The sequence below is a fragment of the Eumetopias jubatus genome, unplaced genomic scaffold, assembly GCF_037043125.1.
Source record: "Eumetopias jubatus isolate StellerSeaLion01/CBP00866 unplaced genomic scaffold, mEumJub1_p1.0 scaffold_11, whole genome shotgun sequence".
In the NCBI taxonomy this organism is placed as follows: domain Eukaryota; kingdom Metazoa; phylum Chordata; class Mammalia; order Carnivora; family Otariidae; genus Eumetopias; species Eumetopias jubatus.
Window position 1 is genome coordinate 46,320,704 of NW_028274817.1, and position 19,375 is coordinate 46,340,078.

Below are 19,375 nucleotides of genomic sequence, written 5' to 3' on the forward strand. Positions count from 1 at the left end.
CACACTTGTGCAAAGAGATGTGTACAGGAATGTTCATTATAGCACTGTTTGTAACAATGAAAAGTTGGTAACAACTTAAATTTCCACCTATAAGGAAATGATTAAATTCTGATAATTCTATCATTGGAATACTGTCCAGCCATTAAAAAGATATATGCACCCCTATGTTTACTATAGCATTATTTACAGTAGCCAAGATATGGAAGCAACCTAAGTGTCCATCAATAAGATGAATGGATAAGGAAGATGTGTGTGTATGTGTGTGTGTATAATGGAATATTATGTGGCCACAAAAAGGATGAGATCGTGCCATTTGAGACACCGTGGATGGACCTAGAGGGAATTACACTAAGTGAAATTAGTCAGACTAAGAAAAATACCATATGATTCCACTCATAAGTGGAATCTAAAAAATGCATAAACAAAATGCAAAATCAGACCTATAAATAGCGAACAAACTGATGGTCGCCACAAGGGAAAGGAGTGGGGGATTGGGCCAAATGGGTGAAGGGGAGAGGGAGATACAGGCTCCCAGTTATGGAATGGATAAGTCATGGAATAAGAGGCACAGCATAGGGAATAAGTCAATAATATTGTAATAGTGATGTATGGTGACAGATGGGAGTTCCACTTGTGAGCAAAGCATAATGTGTAAACTTGTCAAATCACTAAGTTGTACACCTGAAACACAATGTAGCATTGTGTGTCTACTAAAAAAAAAAGAATGGGGTAGACAGATACAGTAGGTGCTAAGTGAAAAGATTGGTGAAAAACAAGTTGAAAAACAAAATGTATAAGACGAGATTATGAAGAATTATTCAAAATTTGGAAACAAGAGTATCATAGGAAGAATAGTTTTCCCCTTCCAAATCTCCATGTCCTAATCCTCAGAATTTGTGAATATGTTATGTTTCGTGGTAAAGGGGAATTAAGTGGGGAATTGAGGTTGCTAATCAGCTGACCTTGAGATGGAGAGATTACCCTGAATTAGGTGGGTGTGCTAGATGTAATCATAAAGGTCCCCATGAGAGAGGTGATGTGAAGATGGAGACACAGATATGGAAGACATTAGACTGTTAGCTTTAAAGATGGAGGAAGGGGCCACAAACAGAAATGCATCTCTAGAAACTGTAAAACACAAGGAAACAGATTCTCCCAGAGAGTGTCCAGAAGGAGCAGGTCCCTGCCAACACCTTGATTTCACCTTGAAATTAGTGAAAACTGATTTTGGACTTCTGACCTCCAGAGCTGTAAGAAAATAAATGTGTGTTTTTTAAGCCACAACTGTTTGTGATGATTTATTATAACAGCACTAGGAAACTAATACAAAGGGAAAAGATGATTACTCGATGCTTTAATGTCACCTTAAGAGCATTTTCTAACAGGCCTGAGGGTCATCTGACTCTCTACGCCTAGAGAATTGTAATTTAGCACTCATGATTAGGGTTCAGTCATTTTACAAATCCGTGAAACTGACCAAATGCAACAAGATTTTCTATCTACCTAAAGCATGATTTTGGTTCTTAGTGCCCTGTAGGACATTAATCAGTTTTACTTCTAACTTAGCAATATCATTTTAGTATTTCTTTGTTTTTAAAGGGACTATAAAATACCAGTTCTCATATCCTCTTTTGAGGTAACTTTGCCATCTTTCTGGTTTCCTCCTTTGTGAGTTAAAATTAAACTTTGACACATGCTCACTCTCTATCTGTATGAAACTTTAAAAAAAACATTCTGAGAATCATACTTTAACAGTGATCCTGCTTTTGTAAAAACAAAACAAACAATATGGTAGTTGGGGGAGCTGGAGAAAAATGCTCCAAACTAATTTACAGCAGCTCTCTGGTTGGGAGGGGGTGTTGGGGGGATTTCTTCTGTGTTAGTTTGCAATATTTACATTTTTTATAACTTTACATGATATTTGCAATCAGAAAAATATGTTTAAAAAGTAAAGACGTGTAAAAAATGAGTCATATACAGTGTCTGCCTTCAAGTTTAAGATCTGATTGGAGAGAGCGAGAGACATGTATTGCATACAACTGACTAGAAATATGAGGCAAATTATGATAGGTGTCCTTTAAAGAAGTGGGCTGTCATCTGTTGAGTGTTTATTAGGTACCAAAGTCCATGTTGGTTCATTTACACAGTTTCATTTCATCATCATCATGATCCTCTGAGATAGATGCTATCTCCATTTTTCAGATGAAGAAGCTGAAGCCGAGTGACTACCCAAGGTCACACAACTAATTAAGGGGGAAGAGTCAGAATTTAAACTCTGGTCTTTCTGATTCCAAAGCTCATATTCTTTCCAGTCGACCACACTGCCTCCCATAGATGTTGGATCCCATGGCCTGGACTGGGTAGGACTGAAGAAGGTGGGTACTTTATACTCATCTTTGGCTCTTTAAATGGGGCGGGTGCATTCACATAGAAGGGAACAGGCAAAGGTCCCCTATCTCTCATATTTACCCAACTAGCCTATGGCTTAGCCTGCTCTAAGATGGTCCCCAGCCATCTACATGTACTCATGTTCTTAGCTTTAGGCTCTGGTCCCTCCTTGGTTTCTTGACCTAATTTGGCTCTGCTGCTCTGATTTACCAACATCTGCCTGCTTCACTTGACTCTCCAATTTGCTCTTCCCCATTGGTTTGGCTCGCTTCCCAATGAGACATTCCTCCCACTAGCCTCAGCCCCAGGTACCCACACCTGCTAGGCAAGCTCCTTTGTCTTTCAGCCAGGAGAGTAGGATTGAACAGGTATAGGTCAGAAAACTAGACCATCCCTGGGAGTGGCATGGAAGAATCATGTGCTTGGGGCCAAGCCAGAAATCCAGCGCCAGAGCAGAAAAGCAGGAATGTATTTGAGAATGAAGTTGAAGCTGGGCTTTGAAGGATGGGGAGGTAAATAACAGGGCACATCTAAAGTCTGCAGGTGTAGCCTGGCCTGGAAACCAGTGGGTCATTGGGCACCGAGGAAAGGAAAGAAGGAATGCAAATGCTTGACACTAAGTGAATACTTCTGGGTGAGGTTTGGGGTTTTATTGCCTAGTTATTGGAACCTGCTTCTGCTTGGGCTTTCCCTATAATACCTGGTGGTGTCAGGCAATGAGATCTAAGCAAAGTGCTGTGGGAACACTGAGGAAAGAGAGATTCAGTTCTGACTGAGGAGCTGAGGATAGGTCCGCAGGGGATGTGAGATTTGAACTAAGCCTTGAAGGACAAGCAGGGTTGCCATTGGTGGTGGGTGGGGATGCATTTTAGCAGAGGGATCATTACAAGCAAAGACACACAGGTATCAAGTTCACATGTGACATATGTTCACTGAACAGCAAGAAGTTGTGTGGCTGGAATATAGCGTGCATTGGGGGTGAGGTTCAGTAAGGAGATGAGGTTAGAAAGGTAGACTGGGGAGCCACGGAGGGCCTTCCATATGTTGGCCTAGTGCTGAATTTGAATCTAAGCAATAGAGAATCATTGAAGGCTTTAAAAAATTATCATATGGAAAAATGGACATCCTGGGGTAATGTAGAGCTCTATGAATTTTAACACATGTAGAGATGTATGTAACCACCATTTCAGTCAGGACACAGAACAATTCCAATACCTCCAAAGAATTCCCTCATACTACCCCTTTGTAATCACACCCTCCTAACACCCCTAACCCCTGGCAACCACTGACTTGTTCTCTGTCCCTATAGTTTTGTCTTTTTGAGGATGTCATATAAATGGAATCATATGGTACATAACTTCTAGAAGGTTTCTGAGCAGAGCAGTGACATAGGGGTATTTCAGGACAATCATTTTGGTGTTTGTGGGAAGGATGGATTAGAGTAGGGTAAAACGAGAAGCCAGGAGACCAGCTGCAAGAGTTCAAACCAGAAATGACCATTCCTTTGGCACATGTGGTACATATTCATTAAAAGGCTGATTGTGGTTAATGAAACAGCTGTGGGAAGAAAATGGCACTAAACTAGGTCATGTTTTATATCTACAATGTTTTGATGTACTTTAGTATGATTACCCAAAGGATATAACGGCGCGCACACACACACACACACACACACACACACACACACACACACACACACAAAGACAAACAAACAAAACAAAACAAAAACAGGACATGAAAGAACACATACAGTACTGTTCAAATGTCTTTTTTTTTTTAAAGACATGCATCTGTTTTCAGAGAAAAATGTCTGGAAGGTGTCAAATATACACTAAGACCTTAATTTGTTATTTCTGCATGGTGGAATTAGAGGTGATAATTTTCTTCTTTAGAATATTCTACATTTCCAAAAGCCCCGTTTTCTCTCACCCTGATGCCTTGAGAATAGGTAGAAGAATAGGTAGGCTTGATACAGTTTTTTTTTTTTTGTCCTTTGTACTACTTGGTATAATTCTAGGTATGTGGCAGACATGATACATTTTAATCAGTTATTATTTCTGTATTATGAGAGTGTTGAGGTACTGTAATGAAGTGACTTGGCCAGGATCAAACAGCTAATTAAGGGCAAATTAGAATGGAAGCCAGAGCTCATACCCCTAGTCCAGATTTACATTTCTCTTATGGAAAATGTTCAAACATACATAAGAGAAAATAATATAATGTATTTCCCTGTACCGTCACCCAGCTTCAACAATTATCATTTTGCCATTCTTATTTCATCTAGCCTTCAATCTTTTTTCAACTGGCTGGAGGATTTTATTTTCTGATTATTATTTTTTGTTGAAGTATAACTAATATACAGTGTTCTATGAGTTTCAGGTGTACAATATAATGATTCAATGTTTCTATACATTACAGCTCTTAATCGCCTTTATCTATTTCACCCCTTTCCTCACCCATCTCCCCTTTGGCAACCACCAGTTTGTTCTCTGCATTTAAGAGTCTGCTTGTCTTTTTTTTTCTTTGTTCATTTGTTTTGTTTCTTAAATTCCACACATGAGTGAAAACATATGGTTTTTGTCTTTCTCTAACTTAATTCACTTAGCATTATACCCTCTCGGTCCATCCATGTTGTTGCAAATGGCAAGATGACATCTTTTTTATGGCTGAATAATATTCCTGTGTGTGTGTGTGTGTGTGTGTCTGTGTGTGTGTACGCATATATACATATATACCACATCTTTATCCATTCATCTATGGATGGACACTTTGTTTACTTCCATGTCTTGGCTATTGTAAATAATGCTACAATAAACATTGGAGTGCACATATCTTTTTGAATCAGTGTTTTTGTTTTCTTTGGGTAAATACCCAGTAGTGGGGTCATATCGTAATTCCATTTTTAATTTTTTGAGGAACCTCTGTACTATTTTTCACAGTGGCTGCACCAGTTTGGCTGGAGGATTTTAAGGAAAATTTTACAGTACTTTGGTATGCAATCTATGACTGATAAGGACATCAAGAAACACACAGAATCACTATGCCATCATCATAGTCAATAAAATTGACACTAATTTCTTAATTCTTAGTTCATATTCAAATTTTCTCAATTGTTTTCAAGATGTCTCTTTTTTTATTTTTTAAAATTTTTTATTGTTATGTTAATCACCATATATTACATCATTTGTTTTTGATGTAGTGTTCCATGATTCATTGTTTGTTCATAACACCCAGTGCTCCATGCAGAATGTGCCCTCTTTAATACCCATCACCAGGCTAACCCATCCCCCTACCCTCCTCCCCTCTAGAACCCTCAGTTTGTTTTTCAGAGTCCATCATCTCATGGTTTGTCTCCCCCTCTGACTTACTCCCCTTCATTCTTCCTTCAAGATGTCTTTCTACAAATGACTTATTCAAATAAGGATCTGAACAAGATCCACCCATTGCACTTGGTTAATAGATATCTTAAGTCTCTCTTATTTTATAATAGTCCATCCTCCCTTTTTTATGTCACTGATTTGTTGAAGAAACTGGGCCATTTTTTCTGTAGACTGTCCTGCACTCTGGATTTGGCCAACTGCTTCTTTATGATGTTGTTTAACTTGCTCCTCTGTCCCCTGTATTTTCTATGAACCAATAGATCTAGAGGTTTGAGTAGATTCAGTGTCAAGTTTTAGACAAGGATACCTGATGGAAGGTGCTATTTACTTCCTACTGCATCACATGAAGTACATTATGTCTGCATATCTCATTTTGATTGATGCTAAAATTGGTCAGTAGGGTTCAGATGATACCAGCCTATCTCCCCATTCTAAAGATTTCCATCAACCTTTTACTTAATAATCATCACCTAGATCCATTATTTTATAATGGAATTGCAAAATGATTTTTCTAATGCTGACATTTCTTCTACATTTATTAGCTGGAATTCTTCTATAAATAAGAATTCCCTCTCATCAGCTGTTGCTGACTTTGAGACACAATTTATATGGGAAAGGCAGGATAAATGCTGCATCTTTTTTCTCTTTATCAGTTTTCTAAGTAATAAGTTGATGCTTTAAATCTCCAGTAGCAATCAACAAAGGTTTTTTGCCTTTAGCATCATTAGGGACTCATATATTTTTATATGTTTGATATGCTTCAATCCAATGCAGTCATTTTTTAAGAAAGTTTTTATTTTAGACCAATTTTAGACTTACAGAAAATTGCAAAGATAATAGAGTTCTCATATACCCCTCACTCATTTTCCTCTATTGTTAACATCTTACATTGCTATGATACATTTTGTCACAACTAAGAAACCAATATTGGTACACTGTTACTAATTAAACTCCATAGTTTATTCAGATTTCAGTAGCTTTTCCCTAATGCCCCTTTTCTGTCCCAGGATCCCACCCAGGATACCACATTACATTTAACTGTCACATCTCCCTTAGCCTTCTCAGGTTTATGACAGTTTGGTCCTGGTCTTTTCTTTTTTGGGAGGATTTTGATTACTGATTCAATATCTTTACTTGTTATAGGTATGTTCATATTTCCTACAGCATTTTGAGTCAGTTTTGGTAGTTTGTGTGTTTCTAGGAACTTGTGCATTTCATTTATGTTATCTAATTTGTTGCATACAATTGTTCATTGAATACTCTTATAATTCAATTTTCTGTATAGTTGGTTGTAATGTCCCACTTTAATTTGTGATTTTAGTGATATGAATCCTCTCTCTGGTTTTTCTTTTTTCTTTTTGTCAGTTTAGCCTGAAGGCTTGGCAATTTTGTTGTTTTAAAAGAACCAACTTTTGATCTTGTCAATCCCCTTCATTGTTTTTCTGTTTTCTACTTTGCTTGTTCTCACTCTAATCTTTATTATTTCCTTCCTTCTACTAACTTTAGGTTTAGCTTGCTCTTCTTTTTCTAGTTCCTTAGGGTGTAAAGTTTAAGTTGTTGATTTAGGATCTTCTTTTTTTAAATGTAATTATTTACAGCTATAATTTTCCCTCTTTGCATTGTATTTGCTGCATTCCGTAAGTTTGGGTAGATATTTTTATTTTCATTTGTCTCAAAGTATTTTCTAATTTCACTTGTAATTTCTCTTTGACCTATTGGTTGTTTAAGAGTGTGTTGTTTAATTTCCAAGTATTTATGAATTTTCCAGTTTTCCTTTTTTTATAACTTCTAGATTCATTCCACATCTAGTTAGATAAGATACTTTGTATGATTTCAATCATTTAAAATGTATTGAGAATTGTTTTGTGGCGGAACATATGATCTATTCTGAAAAATGTGTACTTGCGAAGAATGTGTATTCTGCTGTTGTTGAGTGGATGTTCTATATATTTTTCATAGGTTTAGGTGGTTTATAATGTTATTCAAGTCCTCTGTTTCTTTATTGATCTCCTGTCTAGTTGTTCTAGCCATTATTAAAAGTGGAGTATTGAAGTCTCCAAGTATTATTGTAGAACTATCTATTTTTCCCTTCCATTATGTTAGTTTTTGCTTCATATATTTTGAGGGCTCTGTGGTTAGTGCATAAGTGCCTATAATTTTTATATCTTCTAAATGGGTCAACCACTTTGTTAATATATGTTGTTCTTTGTGTCTTGTAATGATTGTTGGTCTTAAAGTCTTTTTTTGGTCTAATATTAGTATAGCCTTCCCAGCTCTTATTTTGTAATTATTAGGGTGAAATATCTTTTTTCCATCCTTTTTATTTCAACCTATTTGTGTCTTCTAATTTAAAGTGAGTCTCTTGTGGGGTACCTGGGTGGCTCAGTTGGTTGAGCGTCTGATTCTTGATCTTTGCTCAGGCCTTGATTTCAGGGTTGTGAGTTCAAGCCCCATGTTGGGCTCTGCGCTGGGTGTGGAGCCTATTTGGGAAAAAAAAAAAAAGTAAAGTGAGTCTCTTGTAAACAACATATAGTTGGATCATGTTTTTTTATCCACTCTGCCAATCCCTTCCTTTTAATTGGTGAGTGTATTCCATTTACTTTATGGTTATTGTGTTTGATATTTTGTAGTATACCAATCTGATTTTCTTCTCATTTCTTTTTCTGTATTTTGTTTTTCAGGTTTTCTTTCTTAGTAGTTATCCTGGGTATTACAGTTATCATCTTAACTTTATAACAAACAAGTTTGAATTAATACTAAGTGAGTTTCAATAGTATACAAAAACTCTGCTCCTATACAACCCCATCATCCCCTCTGTATGTTATTATTATCACAAATTATATCTCTAAACATTGTGTTTTCCTTAACATAGATTTATAATTATTGTTTTATGCATTTGCATTTTAAATCATATAGGAAAAAAAGTCCAGTATCTGAATAATGGTGTTCTAGTCAGAGAGAAGAAGAGAAAATGAAGGGAATAAAGCTTTTAATATATTAATTCAAGAAATTTCCTCAAAAGTGAAGGTCATGAGTTTCCAGGTTGAAAGATCCCATGAGCAATGAAAATGGACCCATACCAAGACACATCTTCATAAAATTTGTCCACATTGGGTTAAAAGGAAGATTCTACAAGCTCCCAGAGGTAAAAACATGTCACATATAATAGATCAAGAATCAGAATGGCTTTGGATTTCTCAATATTAACAAGGTAAACTAGGAGATAATTAGAAACACCTTCAAAATTTTGAAGAATAATTATTTTCAACCTTGAGTTCTATAACAGCCAAGTTGTCAGTCAAGTGTGAGGATAGAATAAAGACCTTTTCAGACAAGCAAAATCTCAAAACTTTAATCCTCATGCACCTCTTGGTTAAAACAAGATTTTAAAACCAAGAAAGAGGAAAGGTTTGGTTTACTGGGGAAAGGACCCAGCATAAAAAAGAGGCAAAAGGGAAGCTCCAGAATGATGGTGAAGGGAGGTTCCAGGATGACATCTGCACATCAGAAAGAAATAGAGGGCAACCAGCTCATACAGGTCAGAAAGGATCAGAAGAGATATCTGCGATACCTCATACACCTGAACACATGGAGAGGCGATGAAAGTTAACTGATGAAGAGCTTAAAATTGAATTTCTGCTAAGTAAATAGAAAGCTATTTAAAGAAAAATCAAAATAAATATTAGCTCCAGGAAAAAGCAATACGTTGTATCAGTAAGGAAAAGTTATTTGTGATACTTCATGGCTCAGCTGTGAATAATGTTTACTTGGCCAACCGTAAACACTGAATAGTGGTCCAACCAAAATTATGACATGCCTATATTGGAAGAATGTAAGGATAGGAAGGGTCTTTGGGTGAAGTGGGGAGCAGGGTGTGGGTAGGTAGTTCAATAGACAATGTAAAAAACTTAAAGTTAAGTAGCAATAAAACAATGTTATTTAGAGAACCAAGATAAATACCAAAAGAATCAGCTAAAAGAGTTGAAAGCTTGGGCCCCTCTGAGGAGTGGGAAATTATGGGGAAGGAGAAAGAGAGCCCTGTTTTCAGAACAAAACTCACAGAACAATTTAACTCTGTAAATTATGATAATGTAGAACTTTGATAAAAATAAAATATAAAAGCAATGCATGCTCATTATAAAATTTTAGAAAATTCAGAAGAGTAAAAATAATCACAAAGAAACTCACTTATCAATAGCCACACTTAATATGTTTCTATATTTCCTTTCAGTTGTTTTTACATGCCAAATTTTACATAATTGTGATTACACTGTAGCTTGTTTTCTTTCCTCCATTAACTTCAAAGCATATACATTTTCCTGTTACATTCTTTGAAAGAGCTCTGTAGTGTTCCACTGTGTAGGTATGCTATAAGTGACTATTTTCTGCTATTGAGCATTTAGATTGTTACCTTTTGGTGGGGGGCATTATAGCTAATGCTTCAATGAACAATGAACCTCTCGATTCATAAACTTTTTTCCTGTACTTCAAATTATTTCCCTAGTATATATTCTGAAGAGTGGTATTATTAGGAACTGAACCGTACGTTGAAGTCCTAACCCCTCCCCTAGTGCAACTGTATTTGAGATAAGGCATATAAGGAGGTAACGTACATTAAGTGACATTATAAGGATGGGACCTTAATCCAGTAGGGCTGGTGTCGTTATAAGAGGAGGAAGAGACACCACAGTGTCTCTTCTCTCTCCCTGTCTCCCTCCCTCCCTCTCTCCTCTAGCTCTCCTTCTGGATCCCTGTTTCTGTGCACAAAGAGGAAAGCCCATGTGAGGGTGATAGAGCGAGAAGGCAGCTCTGGGCAAGCCAGGAAAAGAGCTCTCACCAGAAACCAATCCTGAGGACACCTTAATCGTGGACTTCCAGCCTCCAGAACTGTGAGAAAAGAAATTTCTCTTGTTGGGTGTCTGGGTGGCTCAGATGGTTAAGTGTCTGCCTTCAGCTCAGGTCATGATCCCAGAGTCCTGGGATCGAGTCCCGTATGGGGCTCCCTGCTCCTTGGGAGCCTGCTTCTCCCTCTGCCTCTCTCTCTCTCTCTCATGAATAAATAAATAAATTAAAAAAAAAAGAAATCTCTGTTGTTTAAGCCACCCGGTCTGTGCTATTTTGTGAAGACAGCACATGCAGACTGATATACATACTTACTGTGTATTTTAAATAACCTATGTCAGATTAAGGAGCGCACTTGTGAGGAGGACCAGATGTTGTAGGGAAGTGTGGAATCACTCTATTGTACAGTTGAAACTAATATTACACTGTATGCTAAGTGGAATTTAAATAAAAACTAAAAACCCAAAATACCCATGTCAAAATATCAATGTCCCTGGGGAAGACTAACACAAAGGGCTGTTGTTGTCAGACATTCATGCCCTAGGATTACTTAATATGCTGCTTTCTTTACAATGAAGTGAAATACTGGCACCTGGAGGTCGAACTAGCTGCAGCTAATTAGGGATTGGCAGAGCTTCTGGAAGTCACAGACACTCCACAGTACCGAGTTAATAAATGCCAAAACAGGGACATCTGGGTGGCTCAGTCAGTTAAGCATCTGCCTTCAGCTCAGGTCATTCGGCTTAGGTCATGATCCTAGGGTCCTGAGATGGAGCCCAAGGTCGGGCTCCCTGCTCAGTGGGGAGTCTGGCCCTGCCCCTCCCCCTGCCCCTCCCCCTGCCCCTCCTTCTGCTCATGCCCTCATTCTCCCCCGCCCACTCTCAAATAAATAAAATCTTTTTTTAAAAAATGCCAAAACAGGGGCGCCTGGGTGGCTCAGTTGGCCGAGCATCTGCCTTCGGCTTGGGTCGTGATCCCGGGGTCCTGGGATTGAGCCCCGCCTCAGGCTCCCTGCTTGGGTGGGGAGAGCCTGCTTCTCCCTCTCCCCATCCCCCCCACCTGGTGCCTTCTCTCCCTCTCTCTCTCAAATAAATCAAATCTTTAAAAAAATGCCAAAACAACCATTAATAACTCTGGGAATTATTTAGATATTGTAGCAATGTTTCGTTTTTGCTTAGTGAGTTGTATAAATTGTTTATCAATGTGAATAAACATTGCTAGTTCCTTCTGTTCAAAATATAACCTGACTCTACCCTTTCTTTCTACCTCGACTGCCCTGACCCTAACCAATCCACTTCGGTCACAGCCCCCTCTCTCATGATTTGTTCTTTACCAGAGTATACTTATCAGTACCAGAGTATACTTATTAAAAAATGGAAAACAGATCCCAACTCTTCCCTACTCAAAACTGCTTTCTATCACATTTAAAAAAAAATTCAAACTCCTTGCTATGTTATACCGTGTATGTGCAGTGTTTTATATTGTCTATGATTTACTTCAAAACGCTTCAGTATCAGCTGTGCAATATACCTTATTTATTCTAAGATGCATTTTTTTCACTTTTTATCACCTCTAAAATTGGGGTGACTGTTACTATTAATGGCATGACATAGTTTAAATGAAAGCAGTGTTTCTTGTTGCAGAAAAGAATGATGGGTCTTAAAATCTATGACTTCATGGAGTCATAGAATCAATGATTTAATGAAGTGGTATATCTATCCACAAAATGATCTTCTGAAATACTGGCCTAGGGTGGGGCAGTGGAGGTAGGAAGAAGGGGTGGATTTAATATATATTTTGGGTTTTCTTTTTAACACACTACCATAGTCACCATAACTATTTTTATTACATTACAATTAGGAGCAGTACAGTTCATGACGAAAATATTACAAATTTCAGATCACCTCACAGCACATATTCCTATAAACATTTATTTTTTAATATATTTTATTTATTTGAGAGAGAGAGAGAGAGAGAGAGAGAGAGAGAGAGAGAGAGCATGAGCTGGGGGAGGGGCAGAGTAGGAGAAGCAGACTCCCTGCTGAGCAGGGAGCCTGATGCGGAACTCCATCCCAGGACCCCCACCCCCCCAGGATCATGACCTGAGCCAAAGGCAGACGTTTAACTGACTGAGCCACCCAGGCGTCCCAGAGGGTATAAACATTTCAAAGTTAATTTTAATTAGGGGCACCTGGGTGGCTCAGTAGATTAAGCATCTGCCTCTGGCTCAGGTCATGTTCCCAGGGTCCTGGGATCGAGTCCCGCATCGGGCTCTCTGCCCAGCAGGGAGCCTGCTTCTCCCTCTGCCTGGAGCTCCTCCTGCTTATGCTCTCTCTCTCTGACAAATAAATAAATAAAATCTTTAAAACAAAATAAAAGATCCTACTCAGGTATCCTTAACCCAAAAGTAGCTATACCCAGATGTTCACATTTTCCTATCTGAACCTGTGCTAAAGCAGGAGTACTTAAACTTTCTTTGTGCCATGGGCCCCTTTGGCCAACTGGTGAACCCTTTTAAGAGACATGTTTTTATTTTATTTTTATTTTTTAAACATTTTTTAACTTAAATTCAATTAATTAACATGTAATATATTACTGGTTTCAGAGGTACAGGCCTGTGATTCGTCAGTCTTATGTAACACCCAGGGCTCATTACATCACATGCCCTCCTTAATGTCCATCATCCAGTTACCCCATCCCCCAACCCCCCTCCCCTCCAGCAACCCTCAGATTGTTTCCTATGATTAGGAGTCTCTTTTATGGTCTCCCTCTCTGGTCTTGTCTTATTTTATCCTCTCTTCCCCTCTAATCCTGTTTTGTTTCTTAAATTCCACATATCAGTGAGATCATATGATTTGCCTTTCTCTGATTGACATATTTTGCTTAGCATAATACCCTCTAGTTCCATCCACATCATTGCAAATGTTAAGATTTCATTCTTTTTGATGGCTACATAATATTCCTGTGTGTGTGTGTGTGTGTGTGTGTGTGTGTGTGTGTGTGTGTACCACGTCTTCTTTATCTATTCATCTGTTGATGAACACCTGGGCTCCATAGTTTGACTATTGTGGATATTGCTGCTATAAACAATGGGGTGCATGTGCCCCTTTGGATCACTACATTTGTATCTTTGGGGTAAATACCCAGTAGTGCAATTGCTGGGTGGTAGGGTGGCTCTATTTTCAACTTTCTGAGGAACCTCCATACTGTTTTCCAGAGTGGCTGCCCCAGCTTGCATTCCCACCAACAGTGCAAGAGGGTTCCCCTTTCTCCGCATCCTCACCAACATCTGTTATTTCCTGACTTGTTAATTTTAGCCATTCTGACTGGTGTGAGGTGGTATCTCATTGTGGTTTTGATTTGTATTTCCCTGATGCCAAGTGACGTTGGCCATTTGTAGGTCTTCTTTGGAGAAATGAGAGACGTGTTTTTAATGCACAAGATAAAACACATAAGATTATAATTAAAAACAATTGTGTTGTAAATCAATCATCAAAATATTAAAGATACAATTTTGACATATTAATATGTACACTTGTTTGCTAACCCAGCAAATAACAAGAGCCTAGCAGTAGCTCTAAAACTAACCATAGTTTTGAAATAGTGATGAACAGAAATGAACTTTTGAGATATGGGCAACAGCTGTAACGTGATGTGAAAAAATTTTTGAAAGGTATTGATGACAAAGTCTCAGATACGGCTAACAAGACTGTGGTTTGCTGACTATATTCAGTTAGAAATTGATAAAAATAAAGGCATATTTTTTTCCCATCAAAGTCCACAGTCCTCCTGAATTCTATCCACAGGACTTGAGGAAACCTTGCACCACAGACTCCATTAATAGGCATAAGAGATGTAAAAAATAATACTTCACTGGTGAAATGAATTGTGTTCAAAATACGTGGAGTGGCTAGAAATATTGCCTAGGTCCTACCACCCTTGCATGAAGAGAGTGTAAACATCTGGCAAGTCAGCCCAACAGCTCCTCACTCTTCGGAGTGGCATTCTCCACCCCAGACTCTGTGGAGTCCCTCTATCCCGCTATGTGGTAGCCGGCCTGCCAGATGGTCTGCAGTGATTCCTTCCTTGTGTAGTTCCTTCACACATTGAATAGGGACAACTGTGTAACCACTAGGATATTATGGAAATGCCAGAGTGTGACTTCCAAGGCTAGGTCAAAAAAGATATTGCAGCTCTGTCTTGCTCTATCTTGGATCATTGCCCTGAACTTGCAATGTTCTTATAGCACATGGTAAGGAACTGAGATCTCCTGCCAACACCTAACACTAACTTGTTAGGCATATGGGTGAACCACCTTGGAAGCAGATACCCCAGCCCACTCAAGCCTTCAGATGACTACCACCGTAGCCATCATCTTGACTGCAAACCTCATGAGAGGCTCTCAGCCAGAATCACCCAACTAAGATGCTTCCAGATTCATGATACATAGAAACTATGTGGGATAATAAATGTTTATTGATTCAAGGCACTAAATTTTGGGGGGTAATTTGTAGCACAGCAATAGTTAACTAATATATACCACTTGGTAGAATATTTTCCTGCTTCACCCAGAAGATAGATCCTGTTACCTACCATTTGATGAGGCTATCTGTTTCAGGTAAATCTTTCATGGAAGGAACTTGCTAGAGTTCCTAAAGGTCAGAGAGCAAGTCCTGCCTGTTTCGGTCCCTAATTGCTAATAACTGTATGTGTCATAGAATTCAATCTGACAGCTACCTTCATTGCAATATACTGTAGTAAGGAGGTTGTAGGGGAGGTGATCTACAGCCCTCACCTACCTCAGATCTTCAGGGGCTACCTAAATATACCCGGAACACTAGGTTTAGGTCCATTCACAACACATTTGCAAAGGCCTGCAAGGCCCTAGAGAATCTGACTTTTATTTCCCTCTCTGACCTCTTTATTTTTTTAAAGATTTTATTTATTTATTTGAGAGAGAGAGGGCATGAGTGGGGAGGAGAGGGAGAAGCAGACTCCCTACTGAGCAGGGAGTCCGATGCGGGGCTCAATCCCAGGACCCTGGGATTATGACCTGAGCCGAAGGCAGTCGATTAACCAACTGAGTCACCCAGGCGCCCCCTGATCTCAACTCTTACCATCTATTCCCGATGTTTCTCAGCAGCATTCACTGTATCGGTTTGCTAGGACTGCCACAAGGAAGTGTGATTAGTGGCTTAACCAGCAGAAACGTGTTGGCTCACACTTCAGGAGGCTACAAGTTTGAGATCAAGATGTTGGCAGGGTGTGCTCCTTCTGAGGACTGTGAAAAAGAATTTGTTCCATGCCTGGTCTGTCCCCCTAGCTTTTAGGGGCACGGTGGGGGGGCAATCTTGGGTTATTGAAGCATTGCCCTGATCTCTGCCTTCATCTTATCTGGTGTTCTCCGTGTGTGCATGTCTGTGTTCGGATTTCCCCCTTTTTGTAAGGACAGTAGTCACATGGGATTAAAAGCCCACTCCACTCCAGTACCACTTCGTCTTCACTACATTAAATAAGGTCACATGCTGGGGTACTGGTACTTCAACATATGAATTTTTTGAGACACAATTCAACTCATAACATTGGCCTTCTTTCCGTTCTTCTAGCGTACCAAGCTCATTTTCACCTCGGGTACTTTATACATATTAGTCCTTCTGTCTAGAACCCCAAAGAAGCATGACTGTTTCCTTCTCGGCATGCAAGTGTCATCCCCACAAAAAAGCCTTCCCTGATCACTCTACCTAAAATAGCCCCTCCACCACACACACACATTATTCTCTATTCCCTTACCTGTTTCAATTTTTGTCATAGTGATAAGGAAGATCTGTGTCCTAAAATTGCCCACAGAGCCAGCGAGAGAGTCCCAGTCCTTGCCCCGGGGCTCTTCTGGGTTCTTCTCCCTGCCCCGCTTCGCGCACGCTCCAAAAGTGCCAATATGCGGAAGTAGAAGTACATAAATTGCCCCCTTTGTGCTCGGGGCTCGGACCTTTGGAGACCACTTTCCGCTGAACCCGTTGGCATTAAATAAACCTCCTATCCTTCAAGATCTTCGAGTGCCCTTGGTTCTTCCGTCGGGTGATCCAGTCCAGGTTCCGTAACAATAGCACCCTTCACTACATGAAATAGATTTATTTTTACCTTTTTAAAAATCTGTCCCTCCCACCAGGATATAAGTTCCATGAGGACAAGGAGCTTGTTCAGCTTATTATTCACCTAACACAGTATCTGTTAGCAAATATTTAATAAATGTTCGTTGAATGAACATTGGATGAGTAAATGCTCACTTTGAGATTGATATAGTCTCTGGAAAGCCCAGGAGAATCAACTTTTCCCTAAGAAAATGGAAATTATCCCGGGATAATGCTCAGATATTCACACACTACCCCCACTTGGAAATGAACTAATCTTCTGTAAGAGATCAGCTATAAAACAATAAAATAATATTACTCCTCTCTCCCAGAGTTACTTAGCTGTTTTCTCTCTGCTTGGACTACCAGGAAACAACCCGAGGGCAGGAAAAATTCAGAGTGAAGAAAGGTCATTTCCAAGGCAGAGGCACATTTTCAATCTTTCCTCAAAAATTGCCCACTTTCTGCTCTCTCTACAGCCTGGCTAGTTTTTGCAGGACCAGTAGGCACACATTTATGGGTGTGGCTGGGGGGCTCATTAGGAAAAAAGGGGATTCCTTTCATTGGATCAACTTGCTCAGAAAAGACCAAGGAACTAAGCTGACTTCTAATTGAGATACCTAAATGTAAGAGTCTTAAGTCAGAGCAATGGCTATAGTTTGTTCTTCAAAGCTTTTTAAAAAGAATTGTACATTTTGAGTTCTGACCTGTGAAGTTTGAAACTAATGACCTCCCACCTGCCTCCCTGCTCTGGGCTGTATGAGCTATGACAGGTGCTAAGATAAAGTGATATTTAAACAAAGTCTCTTGGGGGTTTTTGACTATTGTTTGTTTTCATATTTCCTTAACAGTCATAAGAGGACTCTAATCTGAATCTTTGATGTTTAATCACCTAATCATATTTTTCTTGTAATAAAAAAGGGGATTGTTTGTGGTTTGTGATCTGGGAAGATTCAAGCAAGAGGGGAAGGATGTTTAGTTTCTAAACTATTTCTTAGACAAATTTCGTCAAATAAAGGAGAAGGAATTTAATTAAACCATTTTGTGAGATCAATTCCCAGCTTTTTTTCCATTTAATCTTTTTCCAAAACTGCTTGAGTCAGTGGTTATTTGAGCCCTTGTGGGTTGCAGACCCATTAAAGCAATACTTCTCAAATTTAATGTGCACACAAACCACCTGGTGATCCCATTAAAATGAAAATTCTGATTCCGTAGGTCTGGAGAGGGCATTATAAAGTAGATCAAGTGGGTCTTCAAGCTTCCCCTGTTAGGTACTCACTTATGCCTCAGCCCACCTCCAAAGACCCAAGGCATCCATTTTCTAAAGCTCTCTGCTACAGTACCCCATTTTAACTACCACTTTTTTTTTGCCAGAAGCCCCAGTTACAGATGTTTCTGTTTTTACCTTGCCTTCAAATTTACCTATTTTAGGTCCCTTTCTCTCTGGACCCTGCCATCTGTGAAAATATAATGAATAGCAGGTGATAGTGGATTGATTACTTTTTTCCTCTCTCTCTTGAGCAGAAGACCACCCACTCTTCCACCAGCACAAGGTAGCAATGGAGCCTAACCAATGGTAAGAATTTCCTGCCCTATAACAGACTAATTAAAATGCTATTTTTTTAGTGCGTTGGGGAGGAGCAATATAATTTTGAATTTCTCAAAATATTATACACCATAGGAGACTACCTACCTGACCTACTTATACTTTCTGTTCTACCTCCCATTTGCGCTGGTGTCATTAAAAACAACATTGTCTAATTTTAGAAGTGGAACCATGAAACTGTCAAATGACCAGTTATTTCATGTTTATGTACAAAGGAGTTGCAGTTCCAAAGCAAGTGAATCAAGAGATCTAGACATGATAGTACATTGCTTGGTATTTACTGAAGCTTAAAGAATCTTGATACTGGTGGACTGGGGACTGTGGTGGGGCTCGGGCTGCCATGTCAGCTCTGATGCTGCTGGCATCTTTCCACTACGTTGGAGGCCATTCCTTGAGAGGTGGCTCCCTGGCAGCTAGAGGCAGTGGAGTCCATCTTGCTGGTGGTGGTGTGCATATTGAGCCATGGTATAGTTTCCCCAGCTGACCAGGTCCCAGGTGACCGCAGCAGAGTTATTCAGTATGACCATGTGATTTTGGATTCACTGGCATTTCTGGCATGACTCGGATGCTGTACTGGGTCACTTTCCATATCCAGATCCTTCCCTGTGGACTGATGAAGAACCAGGTATCCTTTCTGATGATGAAGACCGAAAGTGTAGCCTGAACTCTTTACAAGAGCCAGGTGAGAATTTCAAGCAATTGCAGACTTCATATCATACATGAAAGTTGTAAAGTAAAGTATTTTGGTTAACAGCAAGAGGTAAAAAAAGAATCCTGATACTGCTTGACCAGTATTTCAGTATTTCACCCAATAACTTTTCTTTAATTTCTTCATTTTTGATAGAATTGAAACTATTGATTTAAGCCTTCAAACCACAGCACAAAGTATTTTATATGGCTTATTCTCTCTTTTTTAAATTTTTTTAAAAAATTTTATTTATTTATTTATTTATTTATTTGAGAGAGAGAGAGAGCACGCGCGCGAGAGAGAGCAAGAGAGCCCACAGAGGGAGAAGCAGACTTCTCGCTGA

At 39.2% G+C, this 19,375-nt stretch overlaps 1 pseudogene; it reads left to right on the forward strand.

Moving 5' to 3' along the window:
• The first annotated feature begins 18,684 nt into the window (after window positions 1-18,684).
• LOC148163059 (NADH dehydrogenase [ubiquinone] 1 beta subcomplex subunit 2, mitochondrial pseudogene) lies at window positions 18,685-19,067 on the forward strand (annotated as a pseudogene).
• Window positions 19,068-19,375: the final 308 nt, after the last annotated feature.